The sequence below is a fragment of the Phalacrocorax carbo genome, chromosome 1 (assembly GCF_963921805.1).
Source record: "Phalacrocorax carbo chromosome 1, bPhaCar2.1, whole genome shotgun sequence".
Classification (NCBI taxonomy): Eukaryota; Metazoa; Chordata; class Aves; order Suliformes; family Phalacrocoracidae; genus Phalacrocorax; species Phalacrocorax carbo.
In genome coordinates this window covers 64,974,699-64,994,314 of record NC_087513.1, presented here as the reverse complement: position 1 = coordinate 64,994,314, position 19,616 = coordinate 64,974,699, and the positions used below count along the sequence as shown (strand labels likewise).

The 19,616-nt window shown below is 39.6% G+C and overlaps 1 protein-coding gene across 10 annotated transcripts in view; it reads left to right on the top strand.

The window, feature by feature from the left end:
• Nucleotides 1–19,616, top strand: part of CHRM2 (cholinergic receptor muscarinic 2) — a 105,527-nt gene that overhangs the window by 70,590 nt on the left and 15,321 nt on the right. For 3 of the 10 annotated variants that reach the window (XM_064457477.1, XM_064457487.1, XM_064457496.1), the window contains exon 2: nucleotides 3,335–3,445. The exons of the other annotated variants lie outside the window; for them this stretch is intronic. The gene's annotated coding sequence lies outside the window, so the exon portion shown is untranslated. The remainder of the gene's footprint in view (nucleotides 1–3,334; nucleotides 3,446–19,616) is intronic. 10 annotated transcript variants of the gene reach the window in all.

The following is a 19,616-nucleotide window of genomic DNA, read 5'->3' as shown; positions in this document are numbered from 1 at the left end:
GTCATCTGGACTCAGAGTTATTCAGAAAGCTTGTACAAATATTGGCAGAAGGAACAGCCAAAGGTAGGGGACATGTTCTGAAGCCAAAGAAGGCTAACCATTTGACAGGACATTTCTTAAACACCTTCAAAGCACCACAGCACTTCAGGTCTAAGAACTAGCATTTTTGTTTCCTGAATATCTACAAAATTGAAGGTGAAGATTAACAGGAAAAGCAAGTATTAGGCAGAAAGTGTTCCAGATGTTTGTTGCAGAAGGAAAGATATTTTCTCTAAGTTGAAAAAATGTCCATGAAAAAAAAGCCACTTTGAAAGCAGCCCTGTGGAGTCATCAAAACCTAAATAACTTATCTTTGCTAATCTCCAGGGAGGATGGCAAACGACAGAACAGAGAGACATTGTGCACAGCTTAGTGGATACAAATGACGGAACACACTGTGGTGTGCATCAAACAATCTTTAGGGAAGCAAATGTGTTTGGAATATTTTCAGCAGTTTTTTTTCCAAATGGCATCAGAGGACCAGTTATGGAAATAGATGAATTAATGAGTCAGAATGTATAGACATTCAGGGGAGTTCTTCTGCAACTGGATTCACTCATAGATCTTTTAAAGCAAAAGAGAGGTGGTTAATATGACACAATCTAGCTGGTATCCATGCTAAAAACTACCAAAACCGTGCTGTCAAAATATGTTATAAGATCAAGAAAAGTAGAAATTCCTTGAGATATTTCTGATCTCCTTCTGTGTTGTGCATTATGCTTCCCAATATCTTTTCTAAATGATGGCAAATGTGAATGAGTAATGGTGAAAATTTAGGTCTTGCAAACATCATACCAGGTATAGAGCTAGGGTTTTGTTGTATGAATACCAGGTGCTCTGCCAACACCAATTCCTACACACTTAAGTTTTGATTTCCTAGGGTTACTGTGGTCCTCAGCATAAACATAGAGGAACCCTGCATAAAACAATATCCCTGTGTCTGTCTACATACAGCCTGACTAAAAGATGTCAAGCTGTATGTAGACAATGCAATCTTGATAATAATAACACAAGGTAAGGGTTTGGGATTTTTTTTTCTTGAAGGGAGGGTATTAAGAATTTGTTCATCTGTGCAGCTATGATCTACCACCCTTCCTATAGTGAGAAATAACAGCATATCTTGTCTGCTGTACAAAGCAGTTATAAATCAATAACACAATTTTAAATGTAGTTTATAGCTGTGGCTCACTCTGAATTTTCTTTCCTACATCCTTCCCTCTGTGTATTGCAAAATCCTCTTCTAGCTTTCAGCTCTGGTTTACTGTACCTTTTCTTGGCCACCTAGTTTTTTCTTCTTTGATTTCTTTGTCTTCTACTATGTTCCTACTTTTGTTCTTCTACTGTCTAGCATATCCCTTATCATTTCTTTCATCTTCATTCTAAGATTACTCCTCTTTATCTCTTTACCATACTTGTGCTCCCCTTCTCTGAACAGTTCAAGCTTCCTGCTGCACTTTCACATCTGGCAATGTATCACCCCAAATTCTCCCTGCCCTATGGAGAAACAATCACTCCTCACATACCTTCCATCACATTACTGGCTCCATCTTTCCTGCCACTCTTTGATCACCAACTGCTGTTTGACTCTTGCACTATCCATAGCAGCAGAAGACTTAATTTTGTCAGGAAGGCAATGCAGGAATATTTTGCCAGAATATGGGTAAGAAATAGATTCCAGTATACACCAGACCACAGTTGAATATGACTTATAAGCAAACAATTAAGTGATTAAAGTATAGAGGTAAAACAGGAAAGATAAGCACATGATGCTGTAGCAAAGTCACAGATGCAAACTGTAGAGTTACATTTTCCACAGTATCTGCCCTATGAAAGAGATAATTTTCTCAAAATAAATGATATCTGGTAAATCTGAGATCCTGTAGCAAATAGCAACACTGATTTTTAGAGGTGTTAAGCCTGTAAGTCCCCTCTGATGCAGGTGAGTGTATGACATGACTCACTGACGTTGTGGCTCATGAGAGACACCACCTTTCAGGGTTGTTTTCCACCTTTGGAAGGATGCAGATTTTCTGGAAGCAATGATCTTTATGTTTCTTTAGGACTGGAATAGTGACACATTATAATGTCTTAACTGTAATGTAACATTAAAATGTTAACTGTAACATTTAAATCAGCAACATTTGTACAATATCCACTCATTGCCTTGGTACTTTTCTTTTTTCCTCTTCATATGAACATCTCAGGCAATTTCAAAACTCTTTAGTGAAATATAAGATTAAGCTAAAAGCACGCTAGCAATTTTGACAAGGGCTGAAAGTGCAGAGGAAAGGCTTTAAGAGGAAGCTGTGTTTCAAAACACCTGTATTCCATACAGAATTACCTGTGAATATGCAATAACAGAAAAAATATTTAAATCCTTGTTTCCATTAAAGCTATTTAATGGAGCACTCATGAAAACTGCATTGGAAAGGTCTGCATAAAGTAATGAAGTAAAGTGTCTTCTGGATGAGTCATGAGCTGACCTCTTAAAACAGTGCCTGAGATGTGCTGTCATCAGGGAGAAAAATCTTCTCTGGGTTTGTGAGCCTTTGTCATTACAATAATATTCAAATAGCTCCTCATAATGAAACCTTGATAGCTTACTTCTGCAAATACACAGAAGTAATCTCTTCAGAGTATTCAGAAAAAGCTGAATGCTAATATTGGGCACTAGATTCACGGTTTAAAGATTGATTAAAACACTAAAAGGAAACTTAAACTAACAACACAGTTATGTGGTGTAAGTCCTCACTTACAACCCAATTAGAGAAAAGAGGATATTTTTCCATCTGCTTTTTTCCCCCTAGAATCTTCTTTCTGATATTCTCCAGTACATTTGACTGGATAAAAATGCCCCTGAACACTTCCATCTTGTGCTTTTACAGATACTGTACTTTATACAAATCCTGTGGGGCAGGCTGAAATGAGATTCTGCTCACAAGCAGTCCTGCTGACAGCACTAGGATTATTTTCAGGTTTAGAACCAGGTTTTATTGAGTTATTCATGTATCTAAAGGTGTATATAGTCATTTAATGGGGCTTACAAAAATACCTAAGCAGGCTAGATACCTAACACATAGAAAAGTTAAGAGATGTTAGAATCTGGCTCTGGGACATGATGGAAGTTCATCTTTAAAACTAGTACTTGCTGGGACTTCATCTTCCAGTGAACTGATCAAACATTTTGTGGCACTGGCCTAATTTCACCCTGACAAGGGAACAAAGAGTCACTGCCCCACAATGCAGGAGGCTGAATTCCCCTTGCAGTGATTAACTGTGAATTAAATTGTTGCAGATGTTACAAAGCTGCATATTGGCTGAGGATACAGGGGTGTTAAAGAAGCTACAGTGAATATCAACAACTTTACAGTCCTTGTATCAAAGTACCAATGGCTCCCATTTCAAGGTGAGTGAGGCAATAATATATAAAGATTGAAGAGATTATCTGTTTCCAGAGTAGTCTGATATATAAAGAAGGTGATGGTGGTTGGCAGTGGTAGGGCTCTTTTTTTTTTCTTGCTGTTTTTAGGGAGAACACTGCAAACCTGTCAGGCTCTTGCCAGTTCTTGTTATTACAGCTGGAGCTCAACACTTGCTTATTTATTGTTTCACTGAACATAGCAATAGGGAAAAAGGGCTTGCTTACCTTCATCACATAAAGATGAAAGAGAAGGGGAATGATAAGCATGAGTCACTTATTATTTAGCAGTCTTACTTGGGCCAGTTCTGCCAGGCTCACATCAGCTTCATGATACCATTTCAAGGTTTTGATCCAGGTTTTAGCTCAGCTCCACTGTGTTAAATTAATCCTCTTATCTTCCCTTACTCCTTTCACAGACCCTGTTTTCTCCATTCTCTTTGAGCATTGTTCTAGCCTTCCCTTAGCAAAAGCTCTGTGTGTGTGTATGGAAATGCCTGCCATCAGCCATGTGCCCCAAAATCCCACCAGTTCCCAGCAAGCACAGGTTCTGTGTAAAAACAGCGAAGCACAGAGCTAAAAATAAACTCAGCCTTTGCCCATTTCACTGGGTGTCCTACCTGAAGACAAACAAACAAGCGAGTAAAAAAGTGAACAATCCTCCAGCTCCCCTCCTGTAGCTTGAACTGTGGCATGCCGTGTAGTTATAGACTAGCTCCAGTGTCTTGAAGACCTATTGTACCTGGCATTGCTAAAATAGGAGTGAGAGATCACCCATGCCTGGTGGATCTTTCAGGTCTAAGCTGCAAGATAAACTTGATACAGGAGAAAGAGAAAAAGCACACAGACAGAAGAATGAAATGGAGAAACAAATTGCCATAACCAACAGTATTTGGGTGCCTGAGGTGCCTTTGATGTCAGGGGTGATGTGCCGTGCCCACTTTTTTCACAAACAGACACTGATTCTGGAGAAGTTCAATCTAAGTCATTGCTTTTGCTGCAAAACCCTTGTTCCTTCAAAGCTATGTGTCACTCTGTGCAATATCGTCATCAGTTCTAGTGTGATGGTTCTGCCCTAACACATCCTCCCAGTACTTTTGTACTCAAATATTTTGCAAAGTATATTTATGATACTATTAGAACAGCCAAAAAAATGAGAATGCTAATCTGGCTGGGTTGTAAGCAGAGCTGGTGTAATTATGGAGGTAACTATTCACCAAACATCAGTATCAGTTTTTGGACTATTCTTCAAATGGAGTGAGTCTGTATACCCTCATCCTGTTCAATGATGGATGAAAATCAGGACCACCATGTTAACAGCTGAAATGATAATACAATGAGCCTGTCTACTTTTCTGCAAGCCTTTGTGGTTGAACTGTATGTTGCTAATCTTCTTGATGTTTCTGTGCTGAGCCTTTACACTGGAAAAATGAATTTAAGCAGAATCATCATTGCAGACTGCATTCATTGTCACGGTTATTATACTCAGAGAGGAAACAGCTGGTCCTCCAAGACCTGCATGCTTGGGACCAGAGATAGACAGCTGTCATTGTTGCTGGTAAAAGCAATTTGGAAGGGATGAAAAAGATACGTCACGTGATAGAGATGGAAAGGCTTACCTCTGTGTGATCCTGTTCATTAGTATTCTGTGGGTCTACAAGGGCCTGCTAAAACAGCCTTTTCTTTAGTTTTATGTAAGCTAGCATGTGTTTGGAAGACAGTGCAGAGCTTGCAATCTTCTAATTTGCTTCATTACAACACATATGTGCTCATTGTAGGGCAAGGAAAGAAATAAAGGTTAAGGGCAAGCACGGGGCCTGATTCACCTGTGCTTAAAGACCTTTTACTTAGACATGAGCTGAGGTACGTACCTGAGGAGTCACTCTTGTGGTTGAGTTTCACCAGCACACAGCTTTGTGTGTATCCTAGATGCTCTGCTCACATTTTGTTTTGCACCAGGAAAACTCTGGAAGTGGAGCAGAACTGTAAGAGTCTGATCTGTGATCCTTAAACCATTCTATATGGGCTCTTTCTCCATCCTTGGGGTCCCTTTCTTTCAGACCGATTGCAGAAGGTAACTGGTGGCCATGAACAGATCAGAGGTGTAGAAATCAGGGCAGATGGGATCCTTTTCTGATTCTCTGGGGCAATCTCAGCTTCAGCTCCTGGGAAGCAGCAGACATCCCACATTGCAGGCTATAGGCTGATGACTCCCCCTGGGCAAACCCTGGGGCAGTTAATTCTAGTGCAGATCAGATTCTGCAGGAACCTTGACTTGTATGTGTCACCTCTGAGTAAGAAGCCAAGGATCTACATTATGCTGATTCCTTTATCTCTCTAGTGTGCTTTTGCCAGACTCCCAGACTGTTTTCTGCACAATGATGTGGGTTGCTTTCATAATATCTGACTTCACATTTTAAAAAGGGATATGTGTTCCCACTTCCCTGGTCCATAGCACCTGCAGACTTCATGGCATATGACAGAATCACTTAACCACAGAAGCACAGAATAGTTCAGGTGGAAGGAGCTTCAGGAGGTCTCCAACTTCCTGTTCAAAGCAGGGTCAGTGTCGAGCTCAGACCAGGTTGCTCAGGGTTTTATCCATTGTGTCTTGAAAAACTCCAAGGATGGAGCCTGTACAAGATCTCTGGGCAACCTAGTCCACTACTTCGGTGTACTCATAGTGAAAGGATTTTTCCTTAAATCCCATCAAAGCCTTATGTCTGTTTTCTTTCATCCTCCCACCACACACCACTCTAGAAAGACTGGCTCCATCTTCCCAGTAACTTCCCTGAAGGTATGGGCAAGTTACTGTCAGGCAACCCCAAAGACATCTCTCCCTCAGGCTAAACAAGCCCTTTTCCCTCAACCTCTCCTCAGAGGCCAAGTACTTCAGATTATCAAATAGTATATCGTCTATCACTGATCTTTGACCTATGGTTTGCTCTCAAACCACTTTCCAAGATGCATCAGTCACCAGATAAAAGCATTTTTTATTAGAAATCTTTGCTAGATTACAGATATTTCTGGTCTGCTGGACACAGCCCTCCCTTGACATACCTTCTGTCTCATGGCTTATGTGAAACAAGGAGGTATTTAAAGCTACTGTACATTGGATGACACCCACCACCAACATGGTGGTAACACTTTGGAGAATCGGGGTATAAAGCAATGTGATTTGAAGGAGGAAACACCACGTTTCTCCCAGTGGTGATTTTTACCCCCAGTCTTGCAGGCAGAGTCCAGTTGTCCCTGGGAATACTGCACAGCTTCTGCCACTCTATATGGGTTCAGTAACTGAATTGAAAGAACGAATCTTCCATCCAGCAATTCTCTTAGAAACTTCCTGTAGTCTCCATTGATTTTTTTTTTTTTTGAGAGGGAAACATATATATAGCATTGCCTTTTGCCTTTCCTTTTACAGAGAGGACTTTAATTAGTGCCCTTTGTGTTAAAACATTAGATGTGGCCACCTGTGGTATCTTGAAGTTATTCACATTTTTAAGTGCTTTAAATGTTGGGTCTAAGCCACCCAGAGATTTTCCAGCAGGGAGAAAATATTCAGCTGCCTGGCAGCTTTTCCATTACCTTACACCACAGGAGCTGCATAAAGGAGCTAAAGAAATATCTAATGCTCCTATTACAGAAAACATTGTTATTCTTTTTTTGGGGGGTGGGAGAACAAATGTGGGGGATTTTGATTTGTTTTGCTGGTATTTATTTATTCTTTTGTCTTATTCACTCAATAACAGGAGCTGAGTAAAAACAAGTGATGATTTAGGTCTATTTTGCTTTATCAGAAAAGCACTTGTCCATGGCAGTCATATAATTTCTTTTCCCTCCTTTTGTTTGCAGTATGATGACCCTATCTTTGCCAGGACCTCCTCCTTCCCATCCCATCCCATCCCATCCCGTCCCGTCCCGTCCCGTCCCATCCTACACCACCCCAGTGGCTCTTCTTCCTGCAGTTATTTCCTCAGTTTTTAAATTTCCAGTTAAAAAAAATCCAGTTTATAAAGAAATGTCTGTTATCCACATCTCTTCCATATAATAGGTGAATGACAAAAATGAGATTTTATTCCTTAGTTGTTCTGCTGCTTATCGTGTCTGTTCATAATGCTATTAATATGCTCTTTGTTACAATGCTTTTGCTAGACTCTGTCATTTACAAAGTGCTTTTATCAGTTAAGGATTCCATGTAACTTCATGAACGTGAAATGATTATATACATAGAGATCCATTTGGCTCTGAACAGAATGCGTTGGGTGAGCTGCAGCAGGAGCTTAAAAGTGGGGAAGCACTGTTTGTAAACACACCTGGAAAAAAGTCTGCAAAGCAGACTGCATCTACAGCTCCGGGATACTGGGAAGCCCATTAGGTCCCAACCCCCAACCCAATGGTATACTTTGCAAATTTGGTTTACAGTCAGATATGTGTGCCAACTGCCTGGCAATAGTCACAGCCCTTAGGTAGTTTTACGTGATCTGGTGCTAAGGGGAGAAAAGGGAAGTGTTGCCCTTTAGAAGGAGGAAATGCTTGGTCAGATACCCTGAACGTTACAAAGGGGTACTGTAGAGAGACTTTTCTCTGAAGTGATGAATTGCAAGCATGATCCCCGGACAGTTTACAGCATGAAAGAGAAGAATATAACTCTGGATCCAATAAAACAATGAACTGGGACTAGTCCCCAGACACCAATCCTGTTTTTTCCCTTTTTTGCAGAAAATCCCTGAACCTACCAAAAGCAACAGAAGTTTTGCCATTGGCATACATGGGGCTTTTGAACTATTGATTAGCAATTTGCCATGGGATTTTAGACTCTAAAATTGGAGTTTGGATGGGTAACGTAGCCTATACAGTAGACCCCTGCTCTCAGTGTTCTCTGAGCAAGGCTTCTACTGGCAATGCTGGTGTGTGGAAATTCACAACTCACTTCATGAAAATTCTGTAATATCCTCCCAGTGATTCCCATTTTATTTCATTCTTAAGAATGTCAAGCTGCACAAACGTAGAATGTTTGCAGAGCAGATGAAGTAAATCTAACACAAGCAAATATTATCAGTGCATTTTTGTCATGAATAGATAGCTCTGTTAGTTACAGAGGGAGCTCAGATTAATTCTGTGAATCTCAAAACCAAACAATATAGGGGAAGAGACATCAGAGACACTGCACACTCAACAGGTGTGTGCTTTCTGACAGAGATACCAGTTATTGTTGATTAGCCCATATAATTTGGATTATATTGTATTTACTGTACTTTGTCTGATATTCATAGTTCTGTCCAAAACCCTTGTGTATACCATAACAAGAAGACAGATAAACAGGAAAAAATGCAATACAGATCAGTGATATTGAGAAATATATCAGTAAAGGACAAACTTGATAGGAAATAACAAAACTAAATACAATATAAATATGCATTCCATACACACATGTGTGGAGAAAGAGAGATTATACTTTGCAGGTATTGTGGGATTTCGATTTTCTACCTATCTGTTGCAGAACAGGTTCCCTTTAAGGAAGCAGGAAAAATAATTGGTTGAATAGTGATTAGCCTTAACCACCTTTTGTATTTTCTGAAGAAGCTACTGACATTCTTGGTGATATAACAGCTCCTTGAATAAAAATAGGAGGACAAAAGGAGATAACCAAGACAACACAATAAGAATAAAACACCAGGGTCCAGGTTGTAAGAGGAAGGAAGGAAGGAAAACAATCAAATCCCATCCATAAAAGGAAGGAAACACTCAATACTGAATTAAGATGGTGTCAGCTGAGCTGAGTAGGATCAGGTATACAATGCACAAGAGAACCGTCCTGCTGTGTGAAACAGCAGATCCAGAGATATCTAACACCAGGATGCATTTGCTTTTTGTTCACAGACTTCCTATGTGTGTCCTGCAAAACAAAAAGGCACACAGGTATCTTCTGAATATTCTCAAAGTAGCAGGAGATGGGCTGCGCTGCTTAACTAGCTGTGCTGGTCAGGTTATACTGAAAGTTCCTCACAGGTACCTGTTTAAAATTTCCTCTTCTGTCCAGCTGATATGTTTGCCACAGTGAAAATAGGAAGTGAGGGAAAACTTGGAAATTAACTGTTGCCCAATATTAGTAATAATCTAAGTGAAACTGTACAAACTCTAATCTGCCAAAAGTACTCAACAGACAAGTAATGGATGCTTTTAAGAATTGTAATTAAACCTACTTTCAGAGAAGTACATTTACAGCTCTTTTGGAGACCAGAAGATCTCTCCATATACCTTTGCCATGATTTTATGATTTGCCTGTTATGGACACAATTATACCCTAATCGATACCTTGGTTACAGTGGGAGTCTTCAGACAGGGTAAGGACCCTGTGGTGCTGGGCACTGTCCAGCTGCTTCATAAACAATCACAGCTGAAACTCATTCATAAATTCAGTGAAACTCTACAGTGGCTCCCCATAATATGCTTAGTCCAAATGAAGGTATCAAGATCTAACAGTTCCTAAAAGAAGCTGTTAGCCAGCAGATGCTCATTGTCCCCAAAGATAGCATCAACCATGTTAATGCCAAAAGGGATGAGACACAATCTTTTAAGCTCAATGGATGGGGCACAGCAGCCTATTTGGTTAGTGAAGTCCTTCCCCAAAGCTCCCAGCTGCAGAGTATACCAGGGAAAATACATGATGTGAGGCACTTCCCTAGCTGCAGCCTCAAGGCCTGAGCTGGAGATGAGAGGCTGTGCCTGGGCTGGGGTTGGGGGAGACGGGTATCGCTTCAACATGATTTTTGTGGAAATCAGGGAGGCGGCTTCTTGGGACACAAAGACTCCTTCAGGGTGCCTGTCAGGGACAGTCTGTTAGTTCTCAGCCCTGGCAAGGAAAACAGAAAGGACTCCTGTAAATAAGGAAATTTCACTAGCATGTTAGTTGCCTTATGTCACCAGCTTCTCACTCTGAAGGAAACAGTCCCATCAGAGTCAGAACAGCATTAACCACTCAGGCTGCTGAGGCAAAACCATGTGGGCAGATTCTCTCATTTAGAAAAAAACTTCATACAAATTCAAAACATTTCTTAAACCTCAACACTGGTTTTAGCCTGCCTGGGTAGGGTGAGACAAACATACTCTTTTCATGGCAAGCTCTTGTTCAAGATGTTCTTTTGAGGCTGGAGGGAGTTTTCATTTATCTTTTCTCCCAGGAGACTTTTCACTGTCCCTTTCCTGGGCTCCAAGGCAATGAAAGAGAGGAAGCCCCAAACTGTGTCTTGGCTGTCTGGGAATAAGAAATGCCAAATTCTTATGAGCAGTCTTGAATTCATAGGCTTAAGAAAGTCATATATGAGCATCCAAACAATCAATCACTTATTTAAAATGAACCACTAAACTTCTTGTTATGACCCATCATTAATACTACTACCTTAATCAGTTTGCTTGTAAGTCTCCAAACAACTTTATGAACTTCCTTTTCAGAAAAAGGAAAATCTCAAACACCCTTTTGTCACTTCCTGTACAGACCCTTTCAAAACCATAACAAACACAGGTACTGACCAAACACAAACACTTTCTCTCCAGAGAAGCACAATGTACATCACAAGACAGCAAAAGAGAAACTATGAAACCTATGAGTTTTTTGTCTTTTTACTACCTTGTCTTTATTCTCAGCCAAATAGCGGTACACTCTTTGTATCAGAATAGACTAGATCGCTATTTACGTGTTCTCAAACGTCACCCTATTTCCCAGTATTGAAAGAACAGAAAGATATCACAAGCTAAGTGCAACAAGTTCATGAGAATTTTGCTACAATGCCTGAAACTCAAATTTCTATTCGTGTTTGAAGTTTGTGATTTTAAGGCATATTGGGTCTGCTTAGTTCAAGGTAAATTGCATCAGTTTCTCACTATCTGGAGCGCTAAACCTGTCCATTGATGTAAAGCAACAAACCCCCTTCACCTGCGAAGACTGCAAGGGAGAAAAAGTGTAAGACTTCTGTTCTCTTAATCCCTCTGACAAAGCTGTAGTTGAAAATAACTATGAACTGTGTTACTATGTTTGGTTATAAACTCATTGTGCAGAAGTATGGGGTAAGAATTAAGTAAATCACAAGACCCAGCAGGAATAGCTAGAAAATACATTCATCTTATTACCAGATATAATTGTGTTATTTAGGAATTCCATCCTTTGGGTGCTTGATCTCCTTTGCACACATGATGCAATTCAAATGTGCTATCTTTGATCTAAATAGATTATGCATTTGCAGTACCCACCTTGGAGATAATGAAAGAAAGAATTAATACAGTTCTGTGTAAGATGTAAATAAATAATTGTCCTGTATTTTTCCACATCCCTTACATTTTTTTGTGCTTTGCCTGTCTGCAGCTTGTGTATAACCAACACTTCCCTTGTGGCTGGTCTTAGAAGCATAGGCAAGATTGTTTATGGAAATGAAGCAGCAATGGTACCACCCTTCACTTTCTGTCTCAGCAGAGGGTTCCCAGGTCCCTATGGAGCCTTTTATTACTGTATGCAGGTGTATAAGAAGTGGGAAGATATCCAGTTTTTTTGACCTAATTGTGCTGTCACTCTCCATTGACCACCTAGCTGATGGTAGTGGTCAGACTGGATAGTGTTAGCTGATTTTATGAGGCAGGGTGTTGGATACTACTGGACACTGTGTTGATAAATATTTCCTTCCCGTCTATTTCTACAGGGCCCATCCTTATCACATAGTTACACCAATGCCGTTATGAACTCTCTGTTGCACCTGACAGTCAGGATGGCAACTGTTTTCCAAAACAGTAGACACCCACAATATCCTCCATGAAAAAAAAGATAATAAAAAATTGTTGCCTGCTCTTTCAAATTTTGAGAAACTGTTATGAAAGTGTAGATAATGTACTGACATAGTTTGCGTCTTATGTAGACTCCATACTAAGTTACTTCCTGAGATTTATTTTCTATTTATCTTAACATTAATAATTTAGACCTTTTTCTGGAATAATTCGTTTCTCAGGACAATGCCACCCATCCCCAATTAGTTACCGGGATTTTTACTATGTGGATTACTAAAAGGCTCTTCATTTAGATGTGAAAACACAACCTATTAAGATTTTAAATTCTTCTAACATCTGGTGGGGTAAAAGGGAAAACACACTATTCCTTGAAGTACATGGTCCGAGATATGCAAACCTCAGACAATTAAGAAGACAATAAATGATGCTGTCAGTGGCATGATGGGTTGAGTGGCATTTGCTTAGGATGACCAGCATCATTATGAGTAGATACAAAATTATTATACATCTCTGTAAAGAGAGATGACTGACATTTTTAAATACTCATTTGCAAAGTAGTAAAAGTAAAGAAGCAGATAATTAAATTTAAAGGGCATTTCCAACCATAACATTAAAAAGATTAAGAGGTTAAATATTAACCTGCCTGTAAATCCCTCCATTATGTCTTTCTACAAACAAGAGTGTCTGCATTTTAACCAGTGTCGTTCAGTGCATCAGCCATTCAATGTGATTCCATAGCATATCACAGACTAAAACAAAAAGGTCCCAAATTGACTCATTAAAAATTTAAAAAAGAATTTAATTCTACTTTACATATAGTTTTATGCACCACCACCCCCAAAAAAACGATACACTTCAAATACTTTATGAAAGCCTTTTAGGACTTAATTTCTATGGAGGACATTGATGTTACGGATAACAAGTTTAAAGCCTTGAAACTGACTGAATTTAGAGCTGAACATCATTTGATTCAGAAACAAGAGAAAACATCATTTTAGTGCTCTTTCCTATAGCCTGGAAGGGCACCACCAACCCTCAGAGACTTTTCTCACTTATTTTATGATTGGATATGCAGCAGGGAGCAGTATATGCTTTTGCATATGCTACTACTGAAAGTTCTGATATGAAAAATCAGAGAGTCACTATCTCGGTCACCATTCCAGCTCAACCCAAGGAGCCTGCTTAGAGATAGAAAGTCACTTGCCTGCACTCCATCAAGCCCACTCTAAGATGACAGCACCTGGATTGGGATCACACAGCTGTTTTCTTCCTTACGTCCAATTTCTTTTTGTGGTCTTTGTAAAGTAAGAAGGAAAAAATAACCCACTGAGAAGCAGTTATACCCAAGTATCTTAAGCCTGTTATATCATGAGCAGAAAATAAAAGGGGGCGAGCAGACAATCTTTCTCTCTTTTTTTTTTTCCTCCAAACATTTCCTTTAGATGTCCCTTTGAAGTCACAGGCGTATAGTGTGAATGACTGAGAGCAAGGAGCTGTGAAATGTGCCTTTGAGCCTTAGACTTCTCAAAGAGTATCATAAGGCACATATGACTGGGGTACACGACATACACATATCAGCGTGGCGTTATTGAGGCTTTGTTCAGCCTCAAACTCTGGGAGCTGCAGAGAACCAAAAGCTTCAGCAATGGAAAATCATTTCTCCCATTCTGATTCTACCATTCCACTTCAGGGGTTTCACTGCTACTGTGTGCAGTAACTATGTTGGTGTAATTTGCTTAAGAAGAAATAATTGAACATACACATACATTCTCTATATAATATAATTATCTATTATACGTGCCTAAATTAGGTATAGTTACCATTTTCTGTTCCACTCAGCCCTGTTAGCACTCTGCTGGCACTGGGTACTTTCCGATTGTTAAAAATATACTGGCACTTCTCTGCTGCTGTAAGGTCATCCCTTCAAAGTCCCTTCACAATACACCACTTTCATACTTACTAAAAACTATCCCTGCTCAGATAGATCTGATTCACTTCATAATCAAACACACAGATCTGCAGGACACCTCAGTCTTGACTGGTTATGTCTCCCAGTTCTCCAATCTCAGGTCTTCTGCATTTCTCAGCCAAAACAACTTTCATTACTTCTCATACATAAAGGATATTATATAAAGGACATGCTGCCCCGCTGACAGTTCTCAAACAGGGAGCAAAACTGGCTGTCATGTTTTTTGGAACAGTCAGTACCGATGTATCAGTTTCTTACAAACTTCAGAGAAAAGCTGGTGAAGGTTAGGACTATTTCTATAAGTTGACTGGTAAAGCCACTGATCAGTCTCACCCAATATTAATATCAAGACAGAGGGCAGTGCCATAGTGTGTCATTCATTACACCATCGCTTCTTGCTAGTCCCTCTAGGAGGGTTATATGAGACTGCATTAATCTTTTTTGGCTTTCTGCATTTCAAAGTGCTCAGAGAAATGGGAACTGAGCACTGCCAGCAAAGGAAGTAACAGTTAAACCAGAGGATGAGAAAAACAAGACAGTGCAACCTAAGGAAAATGGTAGCCAGAAGACTGATCTGAACAGCAGAGAGGTGGAGAACAAGACGAGAAAGACCAGAGAGGCTGAAGGGTAATCAGGTACTGCACTAGGCAACAAGGGAAAATAAAAAGGGAATAAATGAGAAGAGTGATATGGGTCTGTCCTAGACCCACAGGTTACAAGGTTACAGATCAGACCCTGTTTCTCCCTAAAGCAGAGCTGTTGCAGAGATGTGAGGGAGCAGCATTGCCATTAAGGAGAGGAGATGCAGAGGCAGCACTTAGTAATACAACCAGGAGTGGGGAAAAAATGATGCTAAGACAACTCAAATTCCTGGGACATGACTTCATGAAGAGCTGTGGCTATTTCACAGAGCTGGGCTGTGCCTCTGCCTGTTCAGCTGAGATAGCAGGGACGTGGTGCGCTGGACGCCAGGCTCCAGGGGTCCCCGGAGTTCAGTCACCGTTTCTCTCTGTTGCTTACTTTATGTAATTTCCTTCCATTGCCTTTTTGCACTACTCACATTCCCCAGGGATCACAAGCAGAAATACAGAAACCCTACAGGAAATGCCAGCCTTACCTGGAGACATACATCTGAATCCTGCTTGATTATCTGAATCCCATGCCTTTTGGAGGCAGTCCCATCATGGAACTGATTCCTAGTGGTCCCAGACCCAAAGTCATGGTTTTGCTGTAGAACTGAGCAAGAAAAGAATGATAGGGCAAAAGGGAAATAAGTTCACGTCCACAATATAAATAATAGCACAGGAAACAACAAAAGCAATCTACAAGGGAAAAAATCATCTCTAAAGGAAATTGAATACACTGGACTTCCTCATGAAAGAAAGAGGGTAACTTTTTAAAAAAATAATTTCTGTTCTCTTCTACAAAGTGGTTATGGAGGCCAAGTCTCCGTTTATGGCAGCAGAATTTCAGAAATTAAATGTTTGAGTGACTATTGGAGGTGAGATTTCATATCTTCAAGTCACTTCACTGCTTCAACAATACTGCTCAATGCTCAAGACATGAAGGAATGCTAGCTGATCTCTCTGTGGGCTGGTGTGGGATACTGCAGACAGGTACTGAAACTAGGCTCAGTGCGGAATTTCTGCTGAAAACAGGCAATAAGGGATGGCAATTAAACATAAGATTTTTTTGCAATGCCTGAAAATATTTGTAAATTATTTTCCTATTGTTTTAAATGTTCCACTGTTTCAAAGAAGCAGTTCAAAAAACAATGAAAATTGGCCTGGTTCAATAAATAGAATTGAAGTGATTTTATTTAGGAGCTTTTGCTCATGTGTTTGTTTATTTTATTTCTTTTCTGCTGGGGAGAAGGGAGGTGAAGAGTAAAAAAGAGTACCAGTGTTCAAATAAATTTTTTAAAATATTCATGTTGTTATTCAGTTCTAACAGAAAAGACAAAAAATATTTCCTTGAAAAATAGGAAGTGTCAGGAGAATTGCAAACCATATAAACAGTCTTTTCATCCATAGGTTGTAGAAATTCATTCATAATTTTCAAAGATCCCAGGTGAATGTTCTCGCAGAACTCTTTGTTTCTCTTGCAGTCACTCTTTCTTGCTTTCTCCTCATTAACTTCCTTTCTTTTTCACTTACACCTCAGCCTTGTTGCCATTTCCTTCCTCTTGCTTTCAACCCATTTATTTTCTCTTTTCTCTTGCCCCACACCTCCTGATATGTCTTTCTTTAGGCATGCACTGGTGTCCATCAAACAGGTTTGTGCGGCATGGAGGCACATCGCAATGCAGCAATCACTGCTGAGTGATTCAGCTACTGTTGTATGGCACAGTGGGAGGGATTTAATCTCAGACATGACACCCCAGGGACTCAGCAGTTTGATGGAGGAGATTGTTTCCTAAGTACATTACTAGATAGTATTCTTATCTAGATAGTATTTCACTTCCCATAAGTTTACTTCACTATCAAGTCCCAATTTAAAGAGTTGTTAAGTAAAGATGGAATTAGATTGAGAGAACTGGACCATGTAGGTGACGCTGCAGAAGATGAGGGTAAAGCAAAACCTCAGGAAACAAAATGTATTAGTTAGTAGTCTTCGCCTCCCCAGACATGTTTGCTGTGGAAAGGTGGTCTGAGATGAGGACGGAGAAAGAGCAAACTTGCAGACAATAACAGCTGAGCCTGCCAAACTCATCTACAAAATAGTTATGGAATTTCAGGATATTAATGAAAGCAGTTTGAGATCTTCAATACCAGAAATGGGAGAGCAACTGACTTCATGCAAGTCAAGTCATTCTAGCAACAGTCTAGGTGAAGCTGATGTGGTGCTTCTGCTGTGAAAGAGGTTCCCATGCAGTAAACTATAATGGCACAGTCTCTAGAAGCCTGAATTTCAAAATCAACCTATTTGGCTCAAAATCTTTCAATTAATCTTTCAGATCAAAATCTAGAATGGAAAGTGCAAGGGGCATCAGGTATATTCATCACTACCACCCTGCAGAAACTCTGTATCTCATAAGAGTTCATTGCTGAAGTGACAGGATCAGTTTGCAAAACCCCGCGTGGGGTAACGGTATTTTCCCTACACACCTGTGTCCAAGCAGTTCCTCTGACAGGGGCATATGGTTTTGTGTTTAGTAATCATAGTAAACTGGCTCCCATGAGAGAGAAGATGAGCTGAACATTGCACCTAGGGACAGTATTCTGCGTAGGCTTTTCATGCCTCGCAGTGCAGATCCATGCATACAGTAATCGCCTGATCTTCTCTGTCACGTGTTACTTTTAATAGTTTTGATTTCAAATAATCCCATTTAGCACTTTTGAAATCTTGCATTTCAAATGTTCCCATTATTTTCTTCTTCAAATATGCAAAAGGTCAAGGTTTGTGAACAACTTTGCAATGTCTCTTTAAAAATCAAAATGAACAGCGTGCTTGAGAATATTTGCGTGTTCATTTTAGTCTTCCTGGCCCAGTGATGCTGAATATATTTTTAATAGAAGGTACACAGAGAGAGTCAAGTCCACCAGTTTCCTGTTACTAAGTTAACCTTGTTGTTTAGTACTTAACATTAACATTAATGCAATGTTGGACAATTTTTTTTGCCATGTTGGGGTACTTTTTGTTGCAATTTGTACGCAATGATGTACAATTTTTGTACCATGTTACATTATTGCAATATGTAATAATAACGTTAAACATTACATTACTTTTTAACATAGGATAGAGACTTCTTTTAATGCCCTGCTGAATTATTCATATGCAGAGCTAAGGTATTTTACCATGTTACGTGTAACTGCAGCATGTTGAGACCAATATCTAAAGCCATGTGTTAGAGCCAGAATTAGACATGGATTTCTTAAACCTGTAAAAAAGAAAAATGCAATTAGTCTGCAGCTACTGCCTATGTATTTAAAGTAGGTAGCAGCCATTTAGTGAAACTCAACACAGTCAGAGACTTAGAGAGCCTGTAATAATGTAGCAACTGTGAACATAAATGCTGCAGAAAAACTGTTAAATAAATATTTCCTTCCTTTGGCAAAGAATATGTAATCTTTGAGGTTCTCTGTCCACAAAAGGGGAGATGATCATGCAGGTTCACAGTAAACATTCGTAGGTGTGATCAACATGTTTATAATTAGCTGTAGCAAACACTTCGTTTGAGATTTTCAGACATTTTACTAACATTTCGTTAAGTATTGTTAGCACCTTTCCATCTTTCACAAACAGTCTCCTTTCAGGCTGCAGAATGGGCTTGGAAATATGGATTCTGATTTGGGAATTTAGTTACCACTCCTTTCTGGTAAGTAAAAAGAGCTAATTAGGTTCTTTTACTATTTCACTGTCACCGCTTTAAACGTGGTCTGCAGAAATGCAAGCAAAAAAAAAAGATTCAGCTGCCCTTTTAGAAACAAGTTTGAACTTGAGTTCAATATATGCTTAAATTCTTGCAGAGAATTTGAGCCAACTCCTTTTATGTCTGACTCAGCTTTCTTCTCTGTCAGCTTTTAATCTACATCTTACGTAAGCTGTTAAGTAAAATGGAAGATGTGTACAAATCCCCAAGATTAGTGGACACAGAAGCAGAACAGACGAGATTTTCAAGCTTTTGAGAACTTCATGTAAGAGTGACCACAATGGACTTACAAGAATTTTAAAAGCATTTGCTGAGTAAAGAAATTGGGTACTTTCCAAAACAAGTTTGAGGATCATCTAGAGGTATCACAAGTGAGTCTGCTAGATCGTAAGTGAGCTAATAAGGAAATCACTGATAAAAGCAATGTACTAACACCATTTCCAACCAAGAGAAAAGGAAAGATTTTCTTTATCTTCAGTAAGAATCCCTTCGGGCCCTCAGTATGTTAATATTCTTGTCAGAGACACTACTGAAGGCTGCAAAATCTCCAAGGAAGAGTGAGAGTCTCCATGGGTTTATTCACAGTCCCAAAAGGACCTCCTTGACGTGGAGGGATTTGCAGAGGTTCACTGAAATATCACAGCATCTTTCCTGGACTCACTGGCAGGTTGAAGGGGTTAATCAGCAGTTCTTTGAGAGACACACCCCCCCTGTATTATAGTTCTCTGTTATTTCATCACCAATCTTCCTTCAGACTTTGACAGAAAAAAATAATTTAAACCAGGAAAAAACAGAAAGAGTGTGGGTTTGGTTTTTTGTTTGATATTTTTATTTTGGGTTGGGTTTTTTGTGGGGCTTTTTTTTTTTTGATCTACCTGTACATGTTTTAAGTAAGAGGTGCATTTCTGTTATGCATTAGCTCCATGTATTCAGAACAAATTGTGAGCTGGTTTCAGTCAGCCTTCTGAACCCTCTCCTCTTTCCCTAGCTTTGCCACTTGTCAGCCAGGGACTTGAAGTAGTTCTTATAAGGTTTTTTATTTA